Consider the following 26,586-nt stretch of genomic DNA (forward strand, 5'->3'; position numbering starts at 1 on the left):
AAAACTTAAAAACAAAAGCAGATAAGAAAGATATAATACAAGAACGCAGCATTATTTGCAAACTATGCCATTTTATTAATCTGAAGGTTGCTGTGCTTTTATACTGGTGGATAATGCCTCTTTGGTCTTATTCTCAGCCTTCAGGCAGCCAGCTCTGGCCTTGCGCGCTATTCAATCAGAGCAGAATAGCTACCTTGCTCTGCCATTGTCCCTGGCAATAGGGCAACAAGCAGAGAAGATGTATTGATGAATGAGGGAGCGAGTAATTAAAACACACAGAAAAGCACGGCCCATTCTTTCGTATCCGCTGGGGAAAAAAAGGAGGTTACAATCCCATCCTCTTGATGCAGCAAGACGCAGAAGAAGTAACGCTAAAGGTGAGTTTAATTGGAGAAAGGTGAGCGGGGGGGTCAAACAAATTTGTATACACAGACATAAAGGATAAAAATAAAAGCAATTAAGGCAAATAAATAAAGAACAGCAGCAGCAACAGCAGCGAAATGCTTGCCACAATAAGGCCAGAAAGTGAACCAACAAAAGATAAGACTGTGTTGTCTGTGTTATGCTGGAAAGGAGCTCTCACTGACATTTTCCAAGTAAAAACTCTCCTATCTATCTATCTATCTATCTATCTATCTATCTATCTATCTATCTATCTATCTATCTATCTATCTATCTATCTATCTATCTAGAAAGCTACATTTTTACTGAATAATTAATTTTCACAAGAGTCTGTGTTTCAGTTGGCTATGGGTTTGTTGTGTTTTAACCACGTTCAATACATCATTTAATAAAAAATAATATGAATTGGAATCATCTTCTGGGTTAGGCTCTAGGCTCACTGAGATTTTGTGCTTGACAAGCAGCTATGGATGCATGGATGGATAGATGGATGGACTGGAGGACATTTATAAGGAACTTTTATGCATTTTATCATGAGTGATTTTTCAGATCATCTGCAATAAGATGAAGTTGGTATAAGATACAAAACTATTGTCATTTCATAAAAGACATGTTTATTGAAATTTTTTGGACATAAAGAAAAATAACCAAAGCTTATTTTCAACATAAAATAATAGGATTCTTTTTCTCCCTAAACTCAAACGCTAATCACAACAACTGTTGCACTGCTAAAAGGCTAAAACATTTTTGGCAAGATTTATATAGGTAAAATGTGCTTCGATTATGCATTAATTTTGCATATGTTAAGGTATTGTATTTATTAGCTCTTCAAAGTTAAAAGCTGCAGCTGGATCGTATTGTTGGGGGGCGGCGGCAGGGGGGGGGGGGGCTGTTATATTCAAAGTTACAAAAGCAAGCAGTAAGCTGGGGGGTCAGTAAAATAGCTAGGAGAGTGATTAAAGAAAAGGGATACGCCTGTAAAAGCTTGATTACGACACCTATAAGACCTGTTAATGTGTACCTTCTCAAGAACACAATCATGCACATCTGTCATTGCTTAGCACGGTAGCTATAAACTTTGGGGTCTCTGGCTCAGCTGACACAGAATGAAATAAAGTGAGGTTAAGCAATGTGCTGTAGAAGGAAGCTCGGACATCAAACAAGTGCTCGGCTGGGTTAAAGGGATACTACTAGTATATGGCCGACAGTTGAAGGGCAGTGGAAATCAATAAATCCACTTCAACATGCCTTGAAATTGACATCTCTTCCTTGTGCTGACAAAAACGATGCTGTGCTGTCTCATTCTGACAGGAATATTCATTAATCAGGTTGCAGCTAGAAACACAATTAAAGTGAGCAAAACTGTCAAAATGACTGAAAGGATTCGGCTAATAATACAGTAGCTACAGTCAACATTAACGACGTGCTGCTATTTTCTTTTACTCAGACAACGTGGCTTAAATCCCAATGTACGTCCACACACGCCTTGTTTTCTTGCGGATTTGTTAATGGGCACTGCAGCCTGTAGCTGTAGAAGATCTGTTTCTGTACGGGGTACTTTTGACCCCCCGTTGACTAGCGGTCTGCCTTTAAAATAAACAGCTTCAGTAGGAACTGGTATTTTTGAAGTGTGGTTTGCTGAATCTAATCCCATGATACTTCCCAGCATAAGAGATGGGACATGGACAGGTCAGAGTGCAATTAACCCTGCAGTGCCCCGTCTCTAATTTCAACCTCTGAGTGGGAAAGTGCAGACCACACCACACTTAGGGAAGCTGAGAACAGCCCACCTGCAGCTTTTCCCAGACTTGTCCATATCTTCAGCTCAGCCACCACAGACACACAATTGTCTTCCCTTTGATTTTACCTGATAAAAAGGTCTAAAACGGTCTCTGTTTTTATTGGACAATATCTTTTTCATACAGGGCATTTATCCCTACAACACATTTTTACAGGATCTGATTTTGCTATAAATATTGTTTTACAGCTGGATAAAAACCTGGCTTTCTATAACAGATTTTTATGTACAGCAGGTAATAAAACGGATGTAGTTTGGCACATCCACGGTACCACATGTTAGCTGTCACACCCCATGTGATTAAAACAATCAAAAAAAAAAAAAAAAAGGAGTTGGCAAGCATTACCAGACATTTCGCTCAATGTGATCAGCCCTGGCAGGAAAAGACCATGAGAACTCTTCTAAAACTGCAAAGTTTCACTGCCGATGATGAGCTCCACCCAAATGGACAGATGGTCATTCACACTGGCCAGGCATTTCCTGGTCACCTGAATAGTGCACGATCCTACTAGTTCCCACACTTCCTGTTTGGCTTTGAGGATTCTGAGAAGGGTCACCCTGACACAGTGTGTGTGTGTGTGTGTGTGTGTGGGGGGGGGGGGGGGTCCATACAGGGCTATTTATTATTTTATTAACTTGTTATTTAGAGTCTCTCAGAACACTATAGCCACCAGCGTCTAATGGACAGCATGTGAGTGATGATCTGAGCTGCTGAACTGTTTTAAATGATGGTGTATTTGTTAGCCTCACATAAAGAATAATTAAAAAGGAGAACAAATGTAAAGCCCTTAAAATCCACTTTAATTGCTATGATAGATGTAACAAAATGATAACGTATGAACAGTCGCCTAGCTTTGTCAAAGGATGCTTCATGGTATTAGACAACTTACCTTTTTTAGTTAATTACCAGATTTATAGTAAGGCTGCTGGACAAACATATTTTCACAGATTTCCCAGAATATTGTTTTCATGATGTTTACCTGGTGCCTCTCCCAAACAGACATTCTGAGAGGCTTTTTTCATTGTCTGAATTGCACAAGGGTACGATTTAAATTATTAAAGGTGTTTTTTTATCTAGACTGAGTAATATCAGTGGTTCTGTTCTGGTTCTCATCAGGGAGGGCCAATAAAGTGGCTGAGCGGAGCAGCCAACTTCATTAGCCATCTGCGGTAATAAAACCGGCCCTTACGAGATTACGTACACCAGGTATACAGCTGCTAATGTATGTGCATCTAATAAGCTGCTCCTTGGCATGAAACAAAGGCAGACATAAGGCTGATAGGCGAATAGCTATCCCGTTAACCTAACCTTGTTTGGCTTCATTGTAAATCCTGGGAAGCCGATGTCACTGAACCTTGGGGATGTGAGGTCTCAATTAATGAGGAGTGAAAGCTGGAGTGATAGAAGGAACTGAATGGGCCAGTATACAGATTTCAAAATACAGTCTGTGCATTGTATAATAATGATAATAACAACAACAGCAATAATAATAATGATAATAATAATAATTATTATTATTATTATAGATTATGAATGATTTGTTATGTGTTGCTACAGTTGCTACAGTTGTCTGAAACAATCGAACACATCTGCGATTCTTTGAGCATTCATTCTGAGCTAAAACGTGATTAATGGTTCCACAAACATGATTAATGAGCTGGATCCGTGGTAACATCTTCTGAATGACATGTTACAGGTGCGGCTCTTTTGCTGGTTCTCCATTTCAAAGGCAGCCTATCACAATTCCTCACACAACACCTTATTTCATTTGGGTTCCACATACTTTAGGCTTTTAGGTTCCTGGGACGTGTAACCTTTGACTTTGTTGATCAACATTTGCCATACTGCGCGATCAAATTTTTGGCACTAGTGGTCTTCCTCTCAGCCCCTTGGCTTACTGGCTCTTTAGCTGTCCCCTGAGCCTCTGTCCACAGGAGAAATATTTCAGCAAGCCCCAGTGAGACCTGACATATAATTGCCCTTAAACATTCGGTCCTCCAGTTGGTGAAATTGTTGAAAACAATCAAAGGTCTCAAAGCAGCTGCGAATACGTTTAGAATTACAGCTGACCTAATACAATGTTTCATTAACAGGGAAAAATAATTTCATGTTTGCTTTCATTCAGAAAATGTTATATTGGGTTGTACAATTTTCCTACAATATTAAACATAAATCCAAAACAAAAGAAATTAATTTTCCATGGCAAAAAATCCATAGACAAAAATACTTTATAGCTATAAAACAACTTCAAGATGTTATAAATGTAATACTAAAATTATGTACTGTACTGTAGTCATGCACATAAAGTTAAAGCAAATAACATGATTGTGTTGCTAAATGTGACGGAGAAGAAAAGATGCATTCAAATGAAACAAATTAAGTTTTATTTCAATTCCTAAATATATCCAGAAGTCAGACCACAAATTACAAACTCAGTTTTAGAAAAAAACATCATCCGAAGGAAGTACCACAAACCACAAACATTGTGTTTTATGATATACAGTGATGGGAATGATTTTTAACGATAAACAGATCCCGTGGGCCATAACTGTTGCTGGGATCAAAGTTGGCCAGCACAGGGCTCCAAGCAGACACCTTTGCATACCAAACAGCCTGCTAAGGGGACTCAGGCTAAGCCTAGATTCTCAACAGCAACTGCACTTATTTTACTCAGACTACATTTACTCTTCACAGAGAAATACTCTGAAACTTTTGATACTGTATTGATGCACCTCCTAAAACATCATGTTTTTTTTTCAGCGATCCTGCAATGGATAGACCACCATGATATCACAATATTTCAAACATTTCTAATGCATCATGACCACATTTGGGTTTAAAAGTTCCACGTGGAACTTTAGGAGAATGCTTTAGGAGAATGCTTACTGAAATTTACGTCAATTTTAGCCTTGCAGAGACCAGACCGGTTTCAGTTTTCAGTCTCTTGTGGACAAAATTTCTGACGGCGGTAACTTCACCTTCCCGTTTCCTCTAAATGAAATCTGGACATTAAGCCACGACTCAAAGCTCCCGAAATCTGGCTGTCATGTGTTTGACTAGGATCCCTGACAATGAAAGCCTCACTCTGTATGCACTGCGGCAGGCAGGAACCTTGTCAGATGCTAATTCTGGGGCCATAGTCAAGGTTGTGATCTGCAGCTATTTTTATTTTTCAACAGAGGGATAAATATATTGCGATGTAGTACTGGAATAAACCATTGGGCGGTGGTCTATGCACTTTCTTCATAAATCACCCCCACGTCTTCTTGCCCTGGCTCTTGTTATTCATTAAAGAAGGTTGGGATAATAAGTCCCCAAGAAACTAAGATCATGTGATGAAGCCATAGTGAATAATGTATATGTCTAACCCTTTCTCTGCCTATTCCCCATCTCTCTGCCCAACACCCAAACAAAGCTGTGTTGCTCAATGGAGACTTCTTTTCAATACACCCATGCCCTTGTGCTGAATGGGGTAAACATACATTAACATATTTATACGTTGCTTTATAATGTGACAACACACAGATGTAAATGGTCTCAATTGAAGCCTTGATCACACAACTCCTTTCACACTCCATTTCAGCTCTGTAATTACACTCCTTAATGTCTCTCAGAAGACAGCGTGCGTTCGGATCTTCAAGAAATGCCCGGTCGTGAAAACGGGCATCTTCGTCGCGCGCAAAGCGCGCTGATCACGAGAGTGATGTTTACTCCATGGGTTTGTGTTTGAAAGCTGGGGCGTCAACGTTCAGAACTTGCACGTTTGGGTCGATCAGCAGTTTCTGTCTTGTCCTCTCTCGAGGAATGTAATGTCATCCGATTAAGGAATATCTTTAAGTCGTCTCCATACCAGCGTAAATATTCACTTTAGGCGCATGATAATGATGGAGACAGAGAGATGGAGACGCAAGGAGAAAATGTGTTTAATCCATCAATGAATTGCCTGATTTTGCCCTGTTTTTCCAGATAGAAACATTTATGACCTTATTTAACATGTGGTAGGAGACACATTCCTGTTAAACGTTTATTCCCGAGAATTATAATGTCATAGCTTTTTTAAGCTTGCAACGTTTCTATAAATATCAGATTTTGCACTGAAACTAGAGAAAGTGAGAGGACATGCAAAGTACTCAAAATGGAAGGGCTGTGAAAGGTGGGGTACGTTAAAAGGTTTAGTGTAGAATATTCACATTTTGGAGATGCCACGCTAACTGCCTGCATTGGTAAGGGATTCTCCTTTTTTTAGGAAATGAAGAAGAAGACAAGGAAAATTATTTATTCAAAAACTGAACCTATTTTTTCATGTCGCTCTCATAAGCTCCAGATGCAAATGAAAGTGTATCCTAAAATAGCACGCACTGGTGATAAGGCTCAATTATATTTTATTTATTTTTTTATCACTGTGCTTGGCTGAAGGGCATCGTATGTCTCTCAGTTTTGAACCACACACTATACATTTGTTCTGATGGAACCAAAGTTCATGCCAAGCTGGAAAAAAAAGTATTTCCGGATTGCTCAGAGATTGCTCTGTGGACCTCTAAGTCAAAGATCTATCATAATCCCTAAATTTGTTTTTTTAAATGAACCAAGGCCTTCTTACTGTATATTCATATTGATTCTGAGAGTAGTGAAACTCCAGTATGTTGATCCAAATATTGTTTTGCTGAAGTACATACTCCAGTACAGAGCAGTTCTATAGTAACAGTTTACTGTTTAAACACATTTAATCTTCGGAGTATTCACTTTTAGTGTATTTTATGTAATTGTAACAAATATGAGACAATAATAAACCTAAACACAAGAAAAACAAACAAAAAAAAAAGTCAACAGAAAATATTCGTAGCTTAGCTAATTTGTATGAATGGTGTATGAATGTCGAGCTCTTTTTCAGTACATGCACATTTCATGTTGATTAAGGTTATAAGACCTTGCCAGAATCTCCTTCCCCATAACACTGAAAATGTAATCTGCTACAGTGCACTCAAAAAATAGCAGTGACACGTATTTTCTCCATTTCCTCAGCATCAGAATTAGCGCATGCTGATAACCATAATTTTTTTATCTGTTTTCCCACTCATTTTTGGGGAGTTGCTTAGGATTAGCAGGAAATGGACTGGCATATATTATCACAGGTAATTATGAGCATAGCTATTCATCAGACATCCACTTAAATAATACAGGCTACCTAAAGAAAAGGCTGTATACAAAGCAAGAAAATTAATATGTATATTGTATATATAATCTCTGGAAAATTATATTAATGATGGCATGCTGCTGATGCTAGGGTTTATTATTATTATTATTATTGCTATTATTACTATTATTAGTTGTTGTTTCCGTTAAAGACCAGGTTTTGGAGGTATATGATTATCTAGCTGGAGTGCAGTGTGAGAGCGATTACAGAATATTAAAATATTTCTACTTTGGCTTTCTGGACAACCGTGACGTCCTTTAGTATCTGAAACATTTGCTCCAACAATTGACCCCTAGAGGTCACTACAGATTAAGAAAAAGTAAACAATCTTTGATTAGTACAGAAAACCTTTTCGGTGAAGACTCAAGTTTTGAAGCATAAGCAATTTGCATGGTCTAATACAGAACAGCTGTTGGGAAGCAGGACTTGAGAACATTACAGTAGTGCACAAGTGCAAAGCGGCACACCTACTGACTGCTGAGTACCTCAGCTTCGCGAATCTAGCAATTAAACAGCAAATACATATATACCTTGTAAGACATATCGAAAATGTTTTTGTATGCTTTTTGAATGTTTCCCAGAGCTCGAAACAGACATGGTAATGCTGTCACCATGGAGCCAGCCTGCCTGTCCTGAAGCGACAGCCTTTAATCCAGTCCCTTTATAAAAGTAGATGAGGAGGCAATGGACTGTACAGACCTTCACATTTAAGTGGGGTGGCTAAGCTATGGTATGGTCACCAGAAAAAGCAAAGCAGATTAAACCGTTAAGAAAGAAAGTTCCTCAGTGGTCACACAAGTTTTGTTAGTTCGATTATGTATTGTCCCTCTGGAAAGTCAGGATACACGCAACGCGAATGTGGAGTGTGTGTGTGTGAATATATATATATATATATATATATATATATATATATATATATATATATATATATACATGTATATATATACAGTTCAGATTAAACTAAAACGCAGACTGAAGTACTGAAATTAATTGTTTGCATTAGTTCTCAGAGGTTAAAGACGCACACTTACGTTAAAAACCGTCGCTTTAAGAAAAGTTCTGAAAGGCTCTTCAGCATCATACAACGCCATGGAGGCCGCTGAAGAAACGCTTCCAAGAAAAAGCAAAGCAATAAGGAATCTAAGTAAGTTTTTACAGCTAACACGCAATCGATGGACGTGGCAGAAGGAGTCCGGCAAAAACGTAATTTATTTCACAATCGTCCTGTAACTTCAGTCGTAAATGTTTACATTCAGTATAACGGTACAGTTTTATATGTCATATAGTTATACATATGAAACGAAAACGTGTGTACTATAGTTATGAGAACCACTGGAGTTATTGCTAATAGTAATATTAATTATGACGAGGAGCCAGAAGAGTGTTAGTTACCGTGGTATTCGTCGTGTTACTCACTTCACGTCTTCTTAAAGACATTACATCAGTACTTTCGCTCTTTCACAGGGAGGATGGAGGACGTTAGTCACGTTTACATGAAAATATTAACAGGAACAAATTTTAAACATTAACATCGATGCTTTTACAAATTATAAATGCGTTTATATAAAGGCGTCGTAAACGTAAAGCAACACGTTTATGTGTAACATTAACGGATGTATAGTTTTATAACAGCCCTACAACTGAAAAATCATCGTATGTAAAACGATTACACTGCTGTAACCCTTCAGTGTGGTATAAAAGTAAACTGTGCCTAGCCTTATTTTGTTAGTGGCATTTCCCATTTATTTGAAATGTAATATGAGTATTACTGCAATTTTTTTCAGTTACATATTTTTATATGTTGCCCATACGAATTATCACAAATTTTACCATTTACTTTGGGTTTCCAGTTCCGCTGCTGCTATGCGACTCTTCCGTAGAAGCCGTGACTAATATAAATGTTACATGCATAAGTCCTCCGCCTTTCAATGTATCCATATAGCCTATATATTATTGGTTGTATTAAGTAATCATAAGACACCTAATAATTTTTTACTGTAGTGTTCCACTGGACCTTTGTGCCAAGATAATTAATTTTCCAAATATAGATGTATGGTTTATTATTAAAGAAGAAAAATGTGTCTAATAGAGTTCACATATTATGAACAAAAATGACGTAAGTAGCAAGGACCCAGAACAGCTTTGTCTTTCTGAACTAGTCAAATGCTTCTTCTATAAATACTTACAAAATTTAAACACAAATAAAGTAAGGATACAGCGACAACTTTTATTCTCTCTGTGAAAATCTATCGAAATATATTTTAATTGATATAACATTCACATTATATATATATATTTCAGTTTAAACGACTGGAATGAGGTATATGCAAAATATTAGTGCAGAGGTACAGTACATGTCAATGGTTCCATTAGTATGCATGAAACATTACTCGCTATGGTGATCACAGTGTGCTTATAGGCCGAGACACTCACTCACCAGTGTCCCGGTGTGCTTAGTTTTGGCTTGTGCACACAAGCAGTAAAACAGGAGAAAGAACTGACAGTTAAATCAATCAATCAGGACCAACATGGGATAAAAGGAAAAAAAAGGAGAAAGAGAGAGAGAAAGTGCTTCGAAGAAATCCCATTTGACTGTTTTTACCTACTCTTAGTCTCAGAAAGAGAACAAAGACGGCATAAAATCCATCATACTAATATGCAAATACCGCGTATCCGCGTTAATGTAATTGTTAAAGGCTTACTTTAAAATGAACGTGTATTATCTAGATGTTCTTTAATTCTTCTTTTACGTATCTCACTCGGCAAGTGTGATGACTGCAGGCGAAACACAATGCGCAAACAAATATGACGCCGACTCAGTTAGAGTTTGGCAAGAAGAAAATGAAGGACATGATCAGAGAAAGTCGTGCGCAAAAAGAAACATAACCGCTCTCCCAAAAATACATGGACCTTAAAGAACCGTAACTATATTCATATCTGAAACGTTCCTAAAATGTTAGAATTTAATGTAATAAAAACGTTAAGACATATTAAGATGTTGACTTAATCAGTTGAAAAACTATAATTGTTGAAATTATACTAAAGGTACGCAACTAATAAAAAAGATATGACCTGACTTTTGTAAAAACCAGGCTTAAAAATGATCTATCTATCTATCTATCTATCTATCTATCTATCTATCTATCTATCTATCTATCTATCTATCTATCTATCTGTCTGTCTGTCTGTCTGTCTGTCTATTTGTTTGTTTGTTTGTTTATTTATTTATTTATTTGCTTGCAAATGCCCAATCAGATTCTAAGACTCTGAGATGAAAATGCCAGTTCCCTTGAAGGCAGCCCCAGGCATGTCATTTGGATGGGAATTCGACCCCCTCACCAGTGCTTGGAACTATCAAGTAAGGTAAAACTGAAAACTCATCACTTTTTCACAAATTCAACATGTCCTTGAAAAAAAAAAGTCACTTACCCGGTGGATGGCCGGTATGGGACCAGCCTTTAGGTGTCACTGTACTTTCAAGAATAATTCCTTGCTGTTGTGCAGCAACAAAACTGGCCTCAGTGGGAACTCTGTCTCCATAGTAAGATACTTTCATCTTAACAATGAGCTTAACAGACTAAGGCAGTGCTGTTAAATGCACACAGTCTAGATAAAAAAAACTTTCCTTATAAGTTTATGCATATCCATTAGTAATACGATACTCACTGTAGTTATAACAAAATGTGCAATAGTATAATTAAAGAAACACTCCTATTGACCAACACAGATAGAAATATTAATGGAGGTACAGAACAAAAAATCTGTCACCGGCCAGCTTTGGAACACAACTCCAGTGAAAGCAACTAATATTAGTCTGTATTTCTCTGCAAAATGTACCCATCCAGTCATTGTTAATTAAAAACATTTGTTTCAAGAGAAAAACACACACAATGCATACACACCAAAACTTTTTGTTGCCACATTTTCAGCTTTGTGGATATTTTTTCTTTTGTGTATAGACTTCCATATGCTAACTGTTGGATGGTATTTCTGTTTAAAGAAATCATGCTATTTATTTTAAAGTATTTACTGGTAATATATATATATATATATGTCTGGTTTCTCTTAATCTAAAGACAAGTTTTATATATATATATATATATATATATATATATATATATATATATATATATATATATATATATAACTTGTCTTTAGATGAAGAGAAACCAGACACACACTATTTGCAGACACAGCTGCAGTTGTTTTTGTTAAAATTACATACTGGAACAAGAACAATTATGCAGGCTTTCTAAACTATAGCAGTTTGTTCAGGCAACTTATTTGAAAAGTCTGGAACTATGGGAACATGGAGTAACATTTTGGGTTTTTAACATCTGTGTATGAAGAGCAATTTTTACCCTCATTCGGCAAGAAAAATAGCAATATTTCATATTTATTATATTTGTTATCACATTTTTTTGTTAGTCATTTCTGCAGTCAGGTTTACAGCCAGTGCTTGTTTTCAGGCTTTTGGGAAAACATTCTGAAGTGGCACACTTTTGGCAGACCTGGAATTATTTCTACAGATTTAATGAATTAGTGTGACTGCTGCAGAGAGGCAGAGGGACCAGGCTCCAGTGTATAGAGTTAAATACAGCTATTCATGCAGCCTTGTCACACTTAATAGAAAACTCCATTCCTCATCCATCCACATGTTTGTACCATCTTTGCCCAGCCTCTGGTTTCAGTGCTAATCACTGCTCTGAAAGCATATGTATACATTACTGAGGGCGAGGAATGTGCTTAACAATATAAATTATGTTGTGTTTTTTCATGAATCAAAATGGAAACCATGCAGCTTTGTTTCCATAGATTTGCACAATGTACGTCAATATATAAGACCATACACCTGTATTATTCATCTCTTACTTATGTTCTGCACAAATGAGGTCATTCTGTGTAGAGATAACAGTGGACACTTTATTCAGCTTTATCAGGATAGGCTGTGTGGTGGAAAAATAAGAAGAGCAATGATTTCTGTGGATTTGTAGGAAAAGTTTCTCTCGGTCGTTGCTGAGAAAGAGATGGGAGAGCTCTGAGTGAGCAGCACGCAGCCTGTCTCAGCTCACACACCTCGACTCACTTTCTCTCTGCCGGAGTTCAAAAGAATGTGTGCGATTGCAGGCCTGCTAGATTCTACTCAGAGTTTGTCAGTGATATTAATTTTGCTAGTTAATTTACACAGCTCACGCTTGAACTATGTCCACTTCTGAAGTAGTTCAAAGCAGTAATCAGACATGAACACTTGTACACATTGCGCATTTCTGTACATAACAGTATGCAGAATGTGATTGCTTATATTTTGAAGTCTTCTATTTTATACTTATTGTTGCTTTTTTTTATTTATGTTATGTTTATTCACCAGTACTGTCAAGATAGATTCCTAGTTCATGCAGGAGTACCTGGCCAATAAAGCGAATTCTCATTCTGATATGTTCTGATACACTGTTACATGTAATTCAATTAGGCCTACAGGTAAGCGTGACCATAAAATGAATTGTATTACATTTTGTTGAAACTGAAAGGCCAGCTTTAGTCATGAGTCTCCACAGATGTTTGCTGTTAAGAGTCGCCCATATGCTGTGTCAGTACCTTTGGCCACTGGTTATAGTGTAGTGAAGGTGAACAGTGTTCGTCTAATCATGCATAGCTTGCATCCTTTATATTTTCTTTATCTAAACCTTTTTAGCTGCACACGTTATATTAAGGTGAAATTAAGGGAGATATACCGGAAAGAAACAACTAATGGGAGAAGTGCAGTCTGTGAAATCCTTAATCCCGCTCGGACACACGGAGCGGTGTATCGAAGCGAAGATAGCTGGGCTCTGAGTCAGTTTTCGTGACCTATATAGTGAGAGCAAAGGAGACAGCAGAAGTGTTGGGTTTCAAATGCAGTGCTAAGACAGTGAGTTGCCAGATGACCTTGGGTATGTCACTTCATACCATCTGCTACCTCTGTCTTCTTCTGTCAGCACACCTCTGCTCCAGCTAACGCATGACATTTCATTTTGTGACACGCGAGGAAACTAATCACCAAAAAGCAAAACTGAGGACAGGTGTATTGGGGAGATTTGTGTTTTTTTTTTTTTTGGAAATTACTTCACTTAAATATATTGTTTTGTGCCGTTTTGAGTTCAATCGGAAATAGAGATTTATGCTTCATTTCAGGATCTATGAATAGGATTTCAATCATGGTGATGGATCCTGGACATTCAAGAGTTATTACTTAGGAATATTCATACTGTAACACATGCAGGACAGCATTGTTGTACAATGGTTCAAAGTGCCTCAGTGCAGATGGATGGCAAAACACGAAATGTTTCATTTTAACTGATTGTGACATTGCTAAAGTGTATGACATAATTATGTTTTTATAGATTTATGGACATAATATCTTTGTTTTCATTTTTTGAGATGACATAGTGAATGAAACAGTGAAGATCCTACTCAGGAAATGGCGTGGTAAGATTTCTCAGTAATCAGGCAAAATTCGTATATGTGTGCACCATTAGGAAAGTGTATATAAGTTTACTGACAAAAAACAGCCGCAAAGAATTATATATTGTTTGTAGACCAAACATGGAATTTTTGTCAAATGGGATTTACTCAAACAAAATCATTTTCTAAGTTGAATCATTGAGGAAAAAAAATCTGATTATGATTTAGGCACTGAAACACTGGTAATATTATTCTAAAAGAAGGGTGTTTTGTTATAGAACATTTTGTAGTTTACGTTTTATAATGAGCCAATTCAGGCTACACAGCTTCTGGGTAGATATGAGGAACTGACCATTTCTGGGGCCAGAACTACCAGGCTCTTGTTGAAGGTTCATTCATCCTTATTCATCAGCCAAGTAATCATAGCCTTATGAACCTTTTTTAATACAAACAACTCAAGAATGATTAAACACTTTTATCGAATATTTATTTTTGTATTTATATTGAACTGAGATGATTTAAAATGGATCTGAGTGGAGCAACCCCTGCATGAATCTCAACTGTTGTAAATATTTCAGTATTTATTCGACTCTTATTGTTGCTCCCCCTTTTACATTGACATCAATTAATTATATAGTGAGTTTTTTTCTTCAAAGGTTCATGATTGAAATTTTTAATAAAAGGGAAAATTGGCATCAAAGAAGTCGGTAAAAGGCGATTATAGTGTAGAGTTTCCGTGCTCCTTAGGTCAATTTTAATTATTTTAGTTGTAAAACACAATACTCATAACTGTATCTGTCTCAATAAAACATTTGCAATCAATGTTATTGTAATGTCCTGAAATAGTTAAAAGGGAAAGTTTTGAGGGGAAAAAAAGTTCTACATATAGGTATGCGTTGTATAAATGTGCTTAGCACATTGTGTGAGAGGACATGACACTGTGAAGGAAAGTATCTTGTTACATTGTGTTGTTTTACTTTTTGAAAAAGTAGGTGCTTACTGACACTTCCCAAAAGCAGGTGTTTGTAAGGTTTCTCGATAATTTCCAGTTAAACAATATTAATAACACTGGTACGAAAATAAATTCACAGCTAATCAATATATAACAAAGCAAAATTAAGTTATTGAATTTAGCTCAGTTTAATCATTGTGAATGTATATGACCTAAATATTCTAAATAAAAAATCCTATATCATTATTCATTCTTTTCATTAGTATATAAGAAAATATACAGCACCTTTGCAAAGATCCTACTATGAATGTGGACGGAAAGCGTAGAACAAAATCAAAAGAGAAATTCTGTTGACCGTGTTCCGTTAATTATCTGAAAATGTTCTGGAATATCTGCAGAGTTTAGTGCTCTGAAGACACAGAAGATGAAGGTGCACTACTCATTATTAGGATTATCTTCCAACTAAAGTCTCCAGATGCTGCCCTCAGCAGATCACGGCATCTGCTATGCATTTTGACACAGATTTAAAGATCTTTCATCATGAAATAATAATTTACTGATTTAATGCCAGGAACAATCTTGGCGATGCCTCACCGGTAACCAATCAAGAGTTTTTCTCAAATTTGGTCTCTGTTTTATAAACATAAGAAGTTAGACTTTGAAAATTAAGGGAAACAGAGTTTACATTTTATTGTCTGCTTTGTTCACAGAAGAGGAAATGATGTCAAGAATAGCTAAACAAAAAAAAATAGTATAATACTATAATCTTATGGTAATGAATAATAAAATGTCTTGTAATGTCAGAGATTAGCAGCACAAAAAGGAGTAAATTTGAGCAGTAAGATACTTCCTTAAAGGAACAAACACACTTATTTTGCTGCTTCATTGAGGGTATTTGAACCAATTTTAAAATGCCTCTACTTGGTTTCCATTGGAGACTGATATGAAAAGGCATGAACGGACTCTGGGAAATTGTTCTGACCTTACAGCTCTTTAGGGAGGAAACTCGCCGCCTCACACTAGGTTGAGTGGCCATCCGTCCTGACCCCACGTCTGAAGAAAACCCCTCCCCATTCATAACCAGGGAACTTGGCTGGAGCCCGATTGTATTACTTCCACTGTACTGTAACATAAGCGCAAGCCTTTCACATCCCCGAAGTCATACATGAAGTCACACTTCGACTATTTTCTGGAGTTTTCGGAAAAAAAAAGCTTAGCCAACAAAAAACAGACTCATGGAAGCTGACAAGGTCAGAACTTCGAGGTCTGTTGTTACATGATTCACTCTGGAAAGTTCTTGAGTATGTCCTGCCTGCAGCCCTCATGTGGGCCTTTTAACCATAAAGCCCAAGTAACAGCAAGTGAGCCGCAGTGCTCATGAGTGAAAATGAAGACCTCCGGTGTGCGGTCTGCTTTTTTAAGAACGTGACCTTTGTAAACGTCACCCGTAAAAGGTACCAGCTTTCTGACATATGACTAATGATCCAACCATGCTGCCCAGTTTTAGCTTAAATAAGTTTGTGCAGATAAACTGTACGGAGGCCTACTTTCTTAAAAGGACTGAGCACAATCTACTGCAGAGATACTGTCACTGTTGGCCCTCTGTTTAGAAAGGGTTCGTAAATTTTGCTTTTATTTCCAGAAACGCATAAGTAAGGCTTGATCTCTGGGTGTAATATACCAATGAGAATTAACCCTTGATGCTAATGCAATTCAACAAATGTACACGTACCAGTAATTGTGGGACGTAGCTGTCAGTAATTGCAGGCGTGGCGTAATTTTACTCTGAAAAGCATGCTTCAATTAGCCTCAATCAGACGGTTTATAAAAGGTGCCCAGAGAACCCACGCTATTACTGGTAGTGAAATGGCTGTCGGCTCCAGGAGTGTCTTCTTGTGTTTAGCTCTTTTTAGGAGTCACTGGCTTCTGCAGCTGGCATCTCCTAGTCTGCAGGCCCTCCCATTGTGTGGGAAGCCTCACTAACGTGTTTACAGCATCATATTTATTTCCCCAGTAGTAAAGGAGGCATTCTTAAATCTCTTTAAGGAAGCATTTCCGATTTCACTCGCGTGCTTGCTGTAATCAGCCATATTCAGCTCATATTGTAATACCTATAGCAGACTGGCACGTTGAATATTAGCCATTTTTTCTCAGAATTTGTGCACATGCATGATTGATCAAAGCCTATAATTTATTATGTGAAGTATTATTTATTATGTAAGTACTACTTGTGGGCAAAGAACATGCTTAGTGCTTAGCGCTGATGAATTGCAGACATATTCCTTTAAAAATGGTAAAAACACATATATACACATATACATATACATACACACACACACACACACACACACACACATATATATATATATATATATATATATATATATATATATATATATATATATATTCTTTTGGTTTCATACCCTATATTTAATTTGGAAAATTCTTGAGGAAATCATCTTCTCCTGGATCTTACTTGAAATAAGAAAAAAACAAGAAGTAATTTTTCTTATTTGAAGTGGCAATTGATTTTTGGCAAATGATGCTATGTGGCCTGTTGTGTTAAGGCTCCATGAAACAGTTGTGCTTTTTTCTCATTTTGACAGGCGCTAACTCACGGGCGGGAGAAACTACATCTCTTTCTCATTTGGAGGAAATAACAGGGGTAGAAATGCTTTGCCAGACAAACAAAACGACACCCAAGACTACACTTAGGGTAGCAGTAAAACCTTTGTTTTATTTCGTTTAAAGTGCCAGCAGTCATGTTCTGATGCTGCTGGGCAATTTAAGTTAGAAACCGTTCAGAATTGACAAAAACATTTATTCGGAGTCACAACATTTTCTAGCCTACATGAGAGATAGCAATTTCAGTAGAAATAAGTAGGCCTTACAATCTAGGCCGAACGCTTGGCCATCTATTCTTCCTATTCAGATTTTCATGACCCATGTAGGAAATCTATGCCATAAAATGATTTATTTAAATGGCTTTCAAAGTTCAATGACAGGAAATTGCAAAGAGAAGCATGTAATAGTTGGACAGTTTGAAGTAGGCAGCTGGGCAAACAGGTATTCAAATCAGAATCCCGAATACAATTCCTACAGATCTTGACTATTCCCTTTATTCCTATTTTAAAGACTTTCTGGAATATATGAGACATTTTCTTTAGCACTGACAGTGAGCCTGTGTGTGAAGAGACTAGATAAGTGGAATAATAGTGACGAGAAAATCTTGAAAAGTGGCAACATGACACAGATGTATTTATGATGCTCATAGGAAATGTTTATTTAGATGGATTGTCCTTATCTATGACTTCCTCATGGCATTGCTCTATTAAAAATCCAAAATATAAAATCCAATTTGTGATATTGTAACTTTGAATATAATCTTACTATTCACCACATATAGTGAAGTTCTGATGAAATTTCAATGGTTTAATCAGTCCATTAACTTCACATCATAAAATGTGTTAGGAGTAATTTCAACCTGAGTTATATTAACTGGTGATGAAGATGTAATATTTCTTGAATATTCTTCTGGAACGTGAGGATGTGAATGCTGAATGAATATATGGATTTGTTAATGACTCATATCAACACATTGCTTTGTGGATTGTTGTAAAGAAGCTACTTAAGTTGTAAAGAAGCTGCTTTAGTTTGAGGTGTACCGTGTATTGCACACTGTACTTCCTGGGTTTCTCCTGGGTCACCATTGGATCAGCACAAATGGATAGCTCGATGATATCCCTGACTGATAGCCTCACCCCACAATGGAGTTAATTTAAAGGGTCTGAACATATGAGCCTACGTGTGTACTGCCCATCATCGAGTAATTAAAAAATTCGCTTATTGTGGATTTATAGTCCTTAATTTATGATTTAATTGGCATCAATATGACATTGTAGGAAAATTACAACAGATCATTAGATGGGTGTGTTGTCATTTTTTCTGCCATCTAGCCATCTTTGAGTTCATTGTGATGGTCTCATGTTGATATGATAAACATTTCTCACTGATTTGTGAGCACAGGGCTGCCTCCCACACATTGCTGCTTAATTACCTTCACATACTGCCCTAGCATTTCCTCAACAAGGATGCTTTTATTGCCATTAAGGTCTGAGTATTTTTTACAACCATCCAGATTCATGATAAACATAAAGATATACAAAGAAGGGGAACAGTGTCTGTACAGCCTGCTGTTAAAGGTCATGGCAGACTGCATGTACATATTTAAAAAGCTAAAAAACTTATTGTGTCTATACTTTATGGATTTACAATATCACAATAAAATACTTGTTGTGAAATTGATTTCTTGTCTTTACCCTCTCTATTTCATCTGTACTGCTCAGGAACATTTGTTCACCAATATTTTTACCGTAATATTTTAACCTTAGATCTAGAATAATCAAAAATATTTTCAATGACGCTAAATATATTTAGCCACATTTTTTCTAAAACATTATTTTGGTTCAGTTTATAACCACAAAAAATTATTAAAAGACTTAAGATGTTATTATGGTGATTTAAAATACAAGTGAGTACAAATACAATGATTATATTATAATGCTTGTGGTTTCAGTTACATCCAGATGATATCTATTTGTACTTTGATTTAGCAAACTTTCTGAACCTTATCAGTGTTACTGTGATTGAGGGGGGATACAGATGTTTTGAATGTATATGTAGGACAGATATTTTATGCTACTGTAATAAGAGTATTATTTCTATAATATCAATAGAAAAAAAAATACACTCAGTGGCCAGTTTGTTAGGTACATCGACTCGTTAATGCAAACCACATGCTTTCAACAGAGTGAATCATGTGGCTGCAAGTAAATATATACAGCATGCAGAAATGTTAAAGAGGGTCACTTAGTGTTCAGCAAAGCATTAGAATGGCTGAGATGCCTGATCTAAGCGATTTTGAATGTGGTGTGATTGCTGATGCTGGATGTGGTGGTTCCAGCATCTCAGAAACAGCTAAGATCCTGGGCTTTTCATGCCTTGCTGTGTCTAGAGTTTACAGTGAAGGGTGTTACGAAGAAAAAACATTCAGTCATTGGCGTTTCTGTAGCTGAAAAAAACGACAACAGGAGGGGTGTGAGGGGAATGGCCAGATTTGTTAAAGCTAACAGGAAGGCCGCAAGTGCAAAAGTTACAGCTGAGTACAACAGTGGCATGCAGAATTGCTTTGCTGAACACACAATTTGTCTACTCTTTAAGTGGCTCTGGAGGCAAAGGTGGGTCCTAACCGTACTTGCCATGTGTATCTAATAAGGTGGCCACTGAATGCATGCGTGACCTTTACTATGCAAGGTCACAGTGGTCCTGCATTTGAAGTAACATGCTATACTACTTTGGTTAATTACTCATCTCGGCTTTATCTAGAACTGAAAGGCAGTTTCCGATCTATCTACTCAACATATTGTTGTCATTATAGACCAGAGACGAAAGAACGGTTCTGAAACCAATAAATTATGCAATACTTCCACAACCTGACATGACAAACGAAACAGGTTTTTTTTTTTTTTTGCAATTAGGAATCAGGAAAAACTCAAAATAAGTTTTACCGTTGACACGCTTTCTCTATGTGGTACGAATAACAATCAGCCAAAAAATATTAAAATTCCTACCACATCATTTGAAGGTCATTTCTTTTACCCAGGATGTTTGGCAGTCATGGTATACAGGAAATAGAAATGAATGACATAACAGGGATCATGGAATGCAGTCCAGTAGTATCTCCCTTGGAAAGAAGGAAGAACACTTAAGTGCAAGGTGGCTCTGTCACTGAGCAATAAATTCAGCCGAAATCTTTGTGACCTACATCTCTTAGAAAAATACCCATTTTTTTTAAAGCATGGTTCACATTTTTTTTTCCTCCAGACTATATCTGCCGTAGTTGTATGACAGCTGACTATATGCGTACTGACATAAATTGTAACAGTCATTTTTTGCAGAACGTGCCCTTTGTCTTAAGGCTACTCATTTATCACATTCAAAGAATGTAAAGACACTGAATTAGGAAGAGCTGCCAATTATATATTATCTCCGCCTGTGTATGAATAAGCTAATGGATATATATCCCTTTTAACAGTATTATGTGTTATTATTAGTAATAGTTGTAGTAGTAATATTTTTCTGGTAATTCATGCTTAAACTGCAAACCCTGTGATCATCATTTATTTATTTATTTATTTATTTATTTATTAATATTTAAAGAGTCCAAGAAAACACTTTGGCAACCACTGATAAATAAATAAGAAATATTTCCTCTCAGTCCTTTGAACCCTGTAGTTTAATCCTGTTTTGCTTAAGGGAGTAAAAAGCACAAATCTGGATGAAAAAGCAGCTGCTTGGAAAAAAAAAAACTACTGCAACGAGAAATGTAATAAACTTTTAGCACATTCAAATAAGAAAGGTAGAAAGAAAGTGAGTTTAAGTAAAGACCTTAAATTACACAAAAAAAAGCCACAGGAACAACAAATAAAAATGCTAAGCTGCTTCCAACAGCCGTATTTTCCCAATTCGCTGCAGGAGGTCAAACACAATAATTCGCTCATCACCACCAAGAGAAATGTAGGGATGTTTTTCAATTTCTTTTTTAATTATGTGTGTTGATTTGATCATTAGAAATGGCAAAATTGCTGTAAAATACAAGGCCCTGGAAATAATTAAAGTAACAGTGAGGGCGTTAAGCAGCCCCCATATGTGTAGCATAAGGGCTAGTGGCTCCTGCATCGACGCGGCTCTCTGGTGATCTACTGAGTCTAAAGGCATTGGAATGGAGTCAAGCCAAGAGGGGAAAAAGGAGCGACTCACAGGCAGGGGTGGAATTACAGGCATTAATAGAGAACAGATGGACTGGGCTTATGATTAGAGATGCAGAAGTAGTGCAACAGAACAGCGGCCACAGTGGCAGTCAGTCCACAGTGCTGAAATGACTCTTGTGACATGCCTGTCACCAGTTCAACATTTCAGACTTGGTTGGAAATGGAGACATATAATTAATTCTTTGTTGTAAAGTTTTCGGCCATGGGAATGGCTGCATAAGAGTAAATAGACAGCTGGTATGGAGGCATTATGGGGTGTGTTTGTAGTATATTGAGTTGTGTTTATTTAAGCATTCTATTGATTCAAGTAAACATGCAACAGATACCTAGTGCTTATTACCTTTACTTTCAAGTTGTTGTCAGTTATTTTTTTCGTCTCGTTGCCTTAAGTCAACCATCACTCAGCACGGTACTATTTAGGTTGGAACTTCAGAGGCCTGACTTTAGGAAACCTGAGCTGGTCTAGATTACAATCAAAAAATAAAAAAAAATATATTAAGGAGCACATGACAAAGAACAGTATTAATATTTCGCGGAAAACTAGTTGTAGACGGACATTAAAAGGAAGGTTTACAATGAACACACTGGACCTGGACATTATCACTCTTGTCTACAAGCACCACTGAAGCACAGTGAGACGCAGCCATGACTGAGCTGCTAATGAGCTAATCACCTGAGGGGATTCTTCTAAGCTTACTGAAACAGCCAGGGAGTTAAACACACATCCCTCAGTGTCCTCCCCGTGCGTGTGACCCGCAGACCAATGGACCGAGGGTTGCAGCAGGCGGCCAAGTCAGGCAGCATCTGTTCCTCTCTGCCGAGTTAGGAGCCAAGACAATCGGTATCACGTAGGTAGCGGCAGAAAGAAAAAGCCGTGCACGGAGCAGACGTCAGCCTCACGGTCTGAAGTTTGTTGCTTTTCAAATAAATAAAAAGAAGACTAAGTGACACGTCAGTGCAATTTAGAAGCAAAACACCGGCGCCACTGAGAACGATTGGCTGCTTTTTCTGCAGCACTGGAGTATACAGTAACGCAGTGCTTAATTTGAATCACGTGAACAAAGACTCCTTCCAGTCGCCAGGCTCGAAATCAGGAGGTGATTTTTTTTCGCTCAACAGCAGTTTATTTTCATATTCAGCTGAAAGGTTAACCAGCGGAGGTTTCCATACATTCCATACTGTCTATAAATTCATTTCACTAATTTGAAGAAAATTTGCAACATATTGTAAGCCATCAAATTGATACAAAGATAGGGACACAGAGAGTTACTTCTTGCTACTGTTCAAGACTTATCATTGCTTTGTTTATGTTCAATTTTTATATTAAAAGAGAATGCTTAAGAGGATACAGGAATACATGGAAACCAGAAAAGTAACAATGACAATGTTTTTCATTTTGATAAAACAAAGTAGCTACAATATGTATAAAAAATATGCCTCAGAGCTAGAGAGACATGGACAATAAAATGCTTTCGGCAGCAATCTCAAAAATGTAATTCAAATCAAGAAGGACATGTTTTTCTATGTCCATGCCTGATTAAACTAACCTAAATGCAACAAGATTCAAAATAGGATATAACATGCAGGAAATTGCCGAAATGATTTGCATAGGGAAGGAGAGCAGGCTGCCTCCAGACACTACATCTAGGATCCAGGAATGTCTGGTAATTCTTCACATCTGGATTCCCCTTCTGAAACTGTCAAGGCCAAAGCACAGGCCTAACATGACACGTTCTGTAAATTTTATTATCTGCTGGCTGCCAAAAAAAAACAAGGATCTTTTTTTTGATGTGAACTGGCTTTTCATCTTGGGTAAGGTCTTTCGTCCGATTTTGGACAGAGCGATGAAATGCATTGAAGTAACTAGCTAAAGTACGGGATATTTGTGATACGAGAAAAAAAAAAACAAAAAGAAAAGAAATCAGGAATAGCAGAACATGAGGAAAATGCAGTGAACTCTGCAGCAAACATGACAGCTTTTTCGTGTAGGTTTTCAAAACAGGGCAATAAAGGTTACTTAGAGATGGGATTACTGTGGGCTTAATCCACATTTTTACCTAATCTTAAAAACAATTTGATGCCACTAGTTATTTTCTGACATACAGACACTTAACATAGTTTAAATTCCTCAAATTTCTCATTTATGCAAACACATAAACTGTTTATCTGCTAGTCAATTTGCAATCCTCGACCTGTCTAGATACCAATGATCAACACCATTGATTGCTACTTTTAAAACAAGATTGAAAACATGTTTTTATTCATTAGCATTTGAAGTACTTGATGGGTAAAATGTAATTGTCTTATTTATTTGAATCTTTTATTTTATTTTGTTTTATTCTTGTGTTTCATTGTGTCTACTGGTATTTTGTACAGCACTTTGGTTGACATGTGGTGTCTTTAAATGTATTTTATAAATATAGTGATTGATTGAATAATTGATTTTGATCAATTGATTGATATACTTCTAACAACATTTACAGTATGATGTCCATTGAAATTCTTTGCACACATGATTCATTGCTACATTATCTTTGACCAGGTTTGGTCCTTCATGGTTGTGTGAAGATCATCCACAACAGCATTTAACACAGAACTTGCGGCCTTTCACTTTCTGTTGCTTCGACATTGTTTTCTGCATGATTGTTTTGTCCTCTGTCATTATATCACTGCAGTGCCCAGCCAAGCCTCAGGCTGGCCCTCAAAACTGAACATTTAATGTTTAATAAACAGTGAAATGTATACCATCCATCTCCCATACCATTTATGCAGCACAGGGTCGCAGTGAGCCTGGAGCCAAACCCAGGAAGCATTCGGTGCATGTCACTGGGGCACCCCGGGAGGGGATGTCATAGCAGGGCATACACACACACACACACACACACACACACACACACACACACACACCAACTGCATGTCACTGGGGCACCCCGGGAGGGGATGTCATAGCAGGGCATACACACACACACACACACACACACACACACACACACACACACACACACACACACACACACACACACGACAACCTTAACCTCTACCCAGCCTAACCTTAACCATAAGTAACTGAATAAAGTGCAAAACCTTTGCCATTTTGAGGTTTCAGTTGCAGTCACAGATTCTCCTTTTGGGGACCGCAAAAATGTTCCCATAAAGTCAAAATACCAAGTCTTTATCACATTATAGGGTCTATGTGGGGTCATTTAGTCCCCACAATATAGTACAAACACACACGCAGATAGGGGCTGGGATTTTAAACGCTGTACCACTAACCACTGAGCCGCCCTGCTGCTAATTAAAAGACCTACCAACATTAAAATTCAGTTTGTTGAAGTAGACTGCAAAACAATGGCATGCATAAACATACACAAAAACAGATTTCATGTACATGTCATGGGTCACTTTTATAAATCTAGGGAAATTACAGAGTAGCCTAAATCAGGGCAAGTTCATTGGCATTTTTCTGATTGGTACAGCCTGTCTGGCTATTTTAGTGGCCTTTGATCACAATGGACTATCCATGTCCACAGTGTCTTTATTTAGGGCAGATTCATAATTACTTGATTAGTAATATATGTAGCGATTTCCCTAATTAGGGGGAGGATTGTGCAATAAGCCTCATTGGAAAGGTTTCAGAGGGAACAGACTGGCTTCAGGTTTTTCTCAGAAAAAAGTGGAGAATATTCAATAAATATTCTGCTTGTACTGTACTAACACCTAGACCTAGAGGCCTTTTTCTTACCTGGTGCTACGCTGCACTTTGCATATATTTGATTGCAACATGTTGTGCTCACTTCAAATGTGCGTAGAGAAAGAGCAAAATATGATATAAACCGCAAACGTTTCAGTCACAATCATTGATAACGGTACATTAATTTCTCATTAAAATTCTTAGGCATAAATTAAATTATCACATTCAGGCTTTTTTTTCCCTGAGAACAATAGCTATGTAGAGAATTACTTTCATTTCAGAGATATTTATTAACTTTCTTGACATAGAGGATTTAGACAGAAAAACAATTTTGTTTCTGCAATGAAAATGCTTAGACAGAAACGTGAAAGATATTCTTAAGGAACAAGATGATTATAACTGGTGTATTGTGATCTATTATAAATAATGTTGTGACATTGGAGTCTGCATGAGAGACAGAGTACCTTAAATTCATTTAAAAATATCTTGAGCCACATTCCAGTGGATGATATGATCTGAAATCCATCATAATATTTTTTTGGGACTTAGAGAGTCTTGGGACTTAGAGTTATACATGTGAGTTCATAGAAAATTGTTTTGTGTGTATATGTTTGTGTGTGTGTATGTGTGTGAGTGGGTATGCCTTACTTTATGGGGATACAATGTCCCCACAAAGTGATAAATATCCATTTTTTTCCCTTATGGGGAGCAGTTTCCTATTTTATATAAATCCATAATTGCAATGAAAAAACTAAAAATGCAAAAACTCTTGTATTTTGTTTGGTTACTTATGGTTATGGTTAGGGCTGGGTAGGGGTTAAGGTTTTCATAGTTAATGTTAGCATTTTTCCCATAGAAATGAATGAGTGGTACCCATAAGGATATGTTTACCCGACATGTGTGTGTGCATGTGTGTGTGTGTGTGTGTGTGTGTGTGTGAGTGCTTGAGTGTATTTGTGCAAACAGGTTTGCTTTAAACAAACCTACAGCTTGTGAACACTTCTGAGTGAGATATTGAGGTGGTGGATTTTATACACAGCACAATTTTGGGATTTTATAAAACCGCCAGTTATGTTTTTGATGTCCTAATGCAGCAGAAGGTCAAGGAGTGTCTAAACAAAAATGTGTATAGCAGCACATAAAACAACAAAAAAAAAGAAACTCCCTCCACTTTATAAAAAAAAAAAATAATAAAATCTAGCTCATCTCATACTCCAGTTTATCTAACACTCCACAGGAACATGTAGAAAATTCCATACTTATCATCATTTGCAGGG

Source organism: Brienomyrus brachyistius, chromosome 15 (assembly GCF_023856365.1).
Source record: "Brienomyrus brachyistius isolate T26 chromosome 15, BBRACH_0.4, whole genome shotgun sequence".
In the NCBI taxonomy this organism is placed as follows: Eukaryota; Metazoa; Chordata; class Actinopteri; order Osteoglossiformes; family Mormyridae; genus Brienomyrus; species Brienomyrus brachyistius.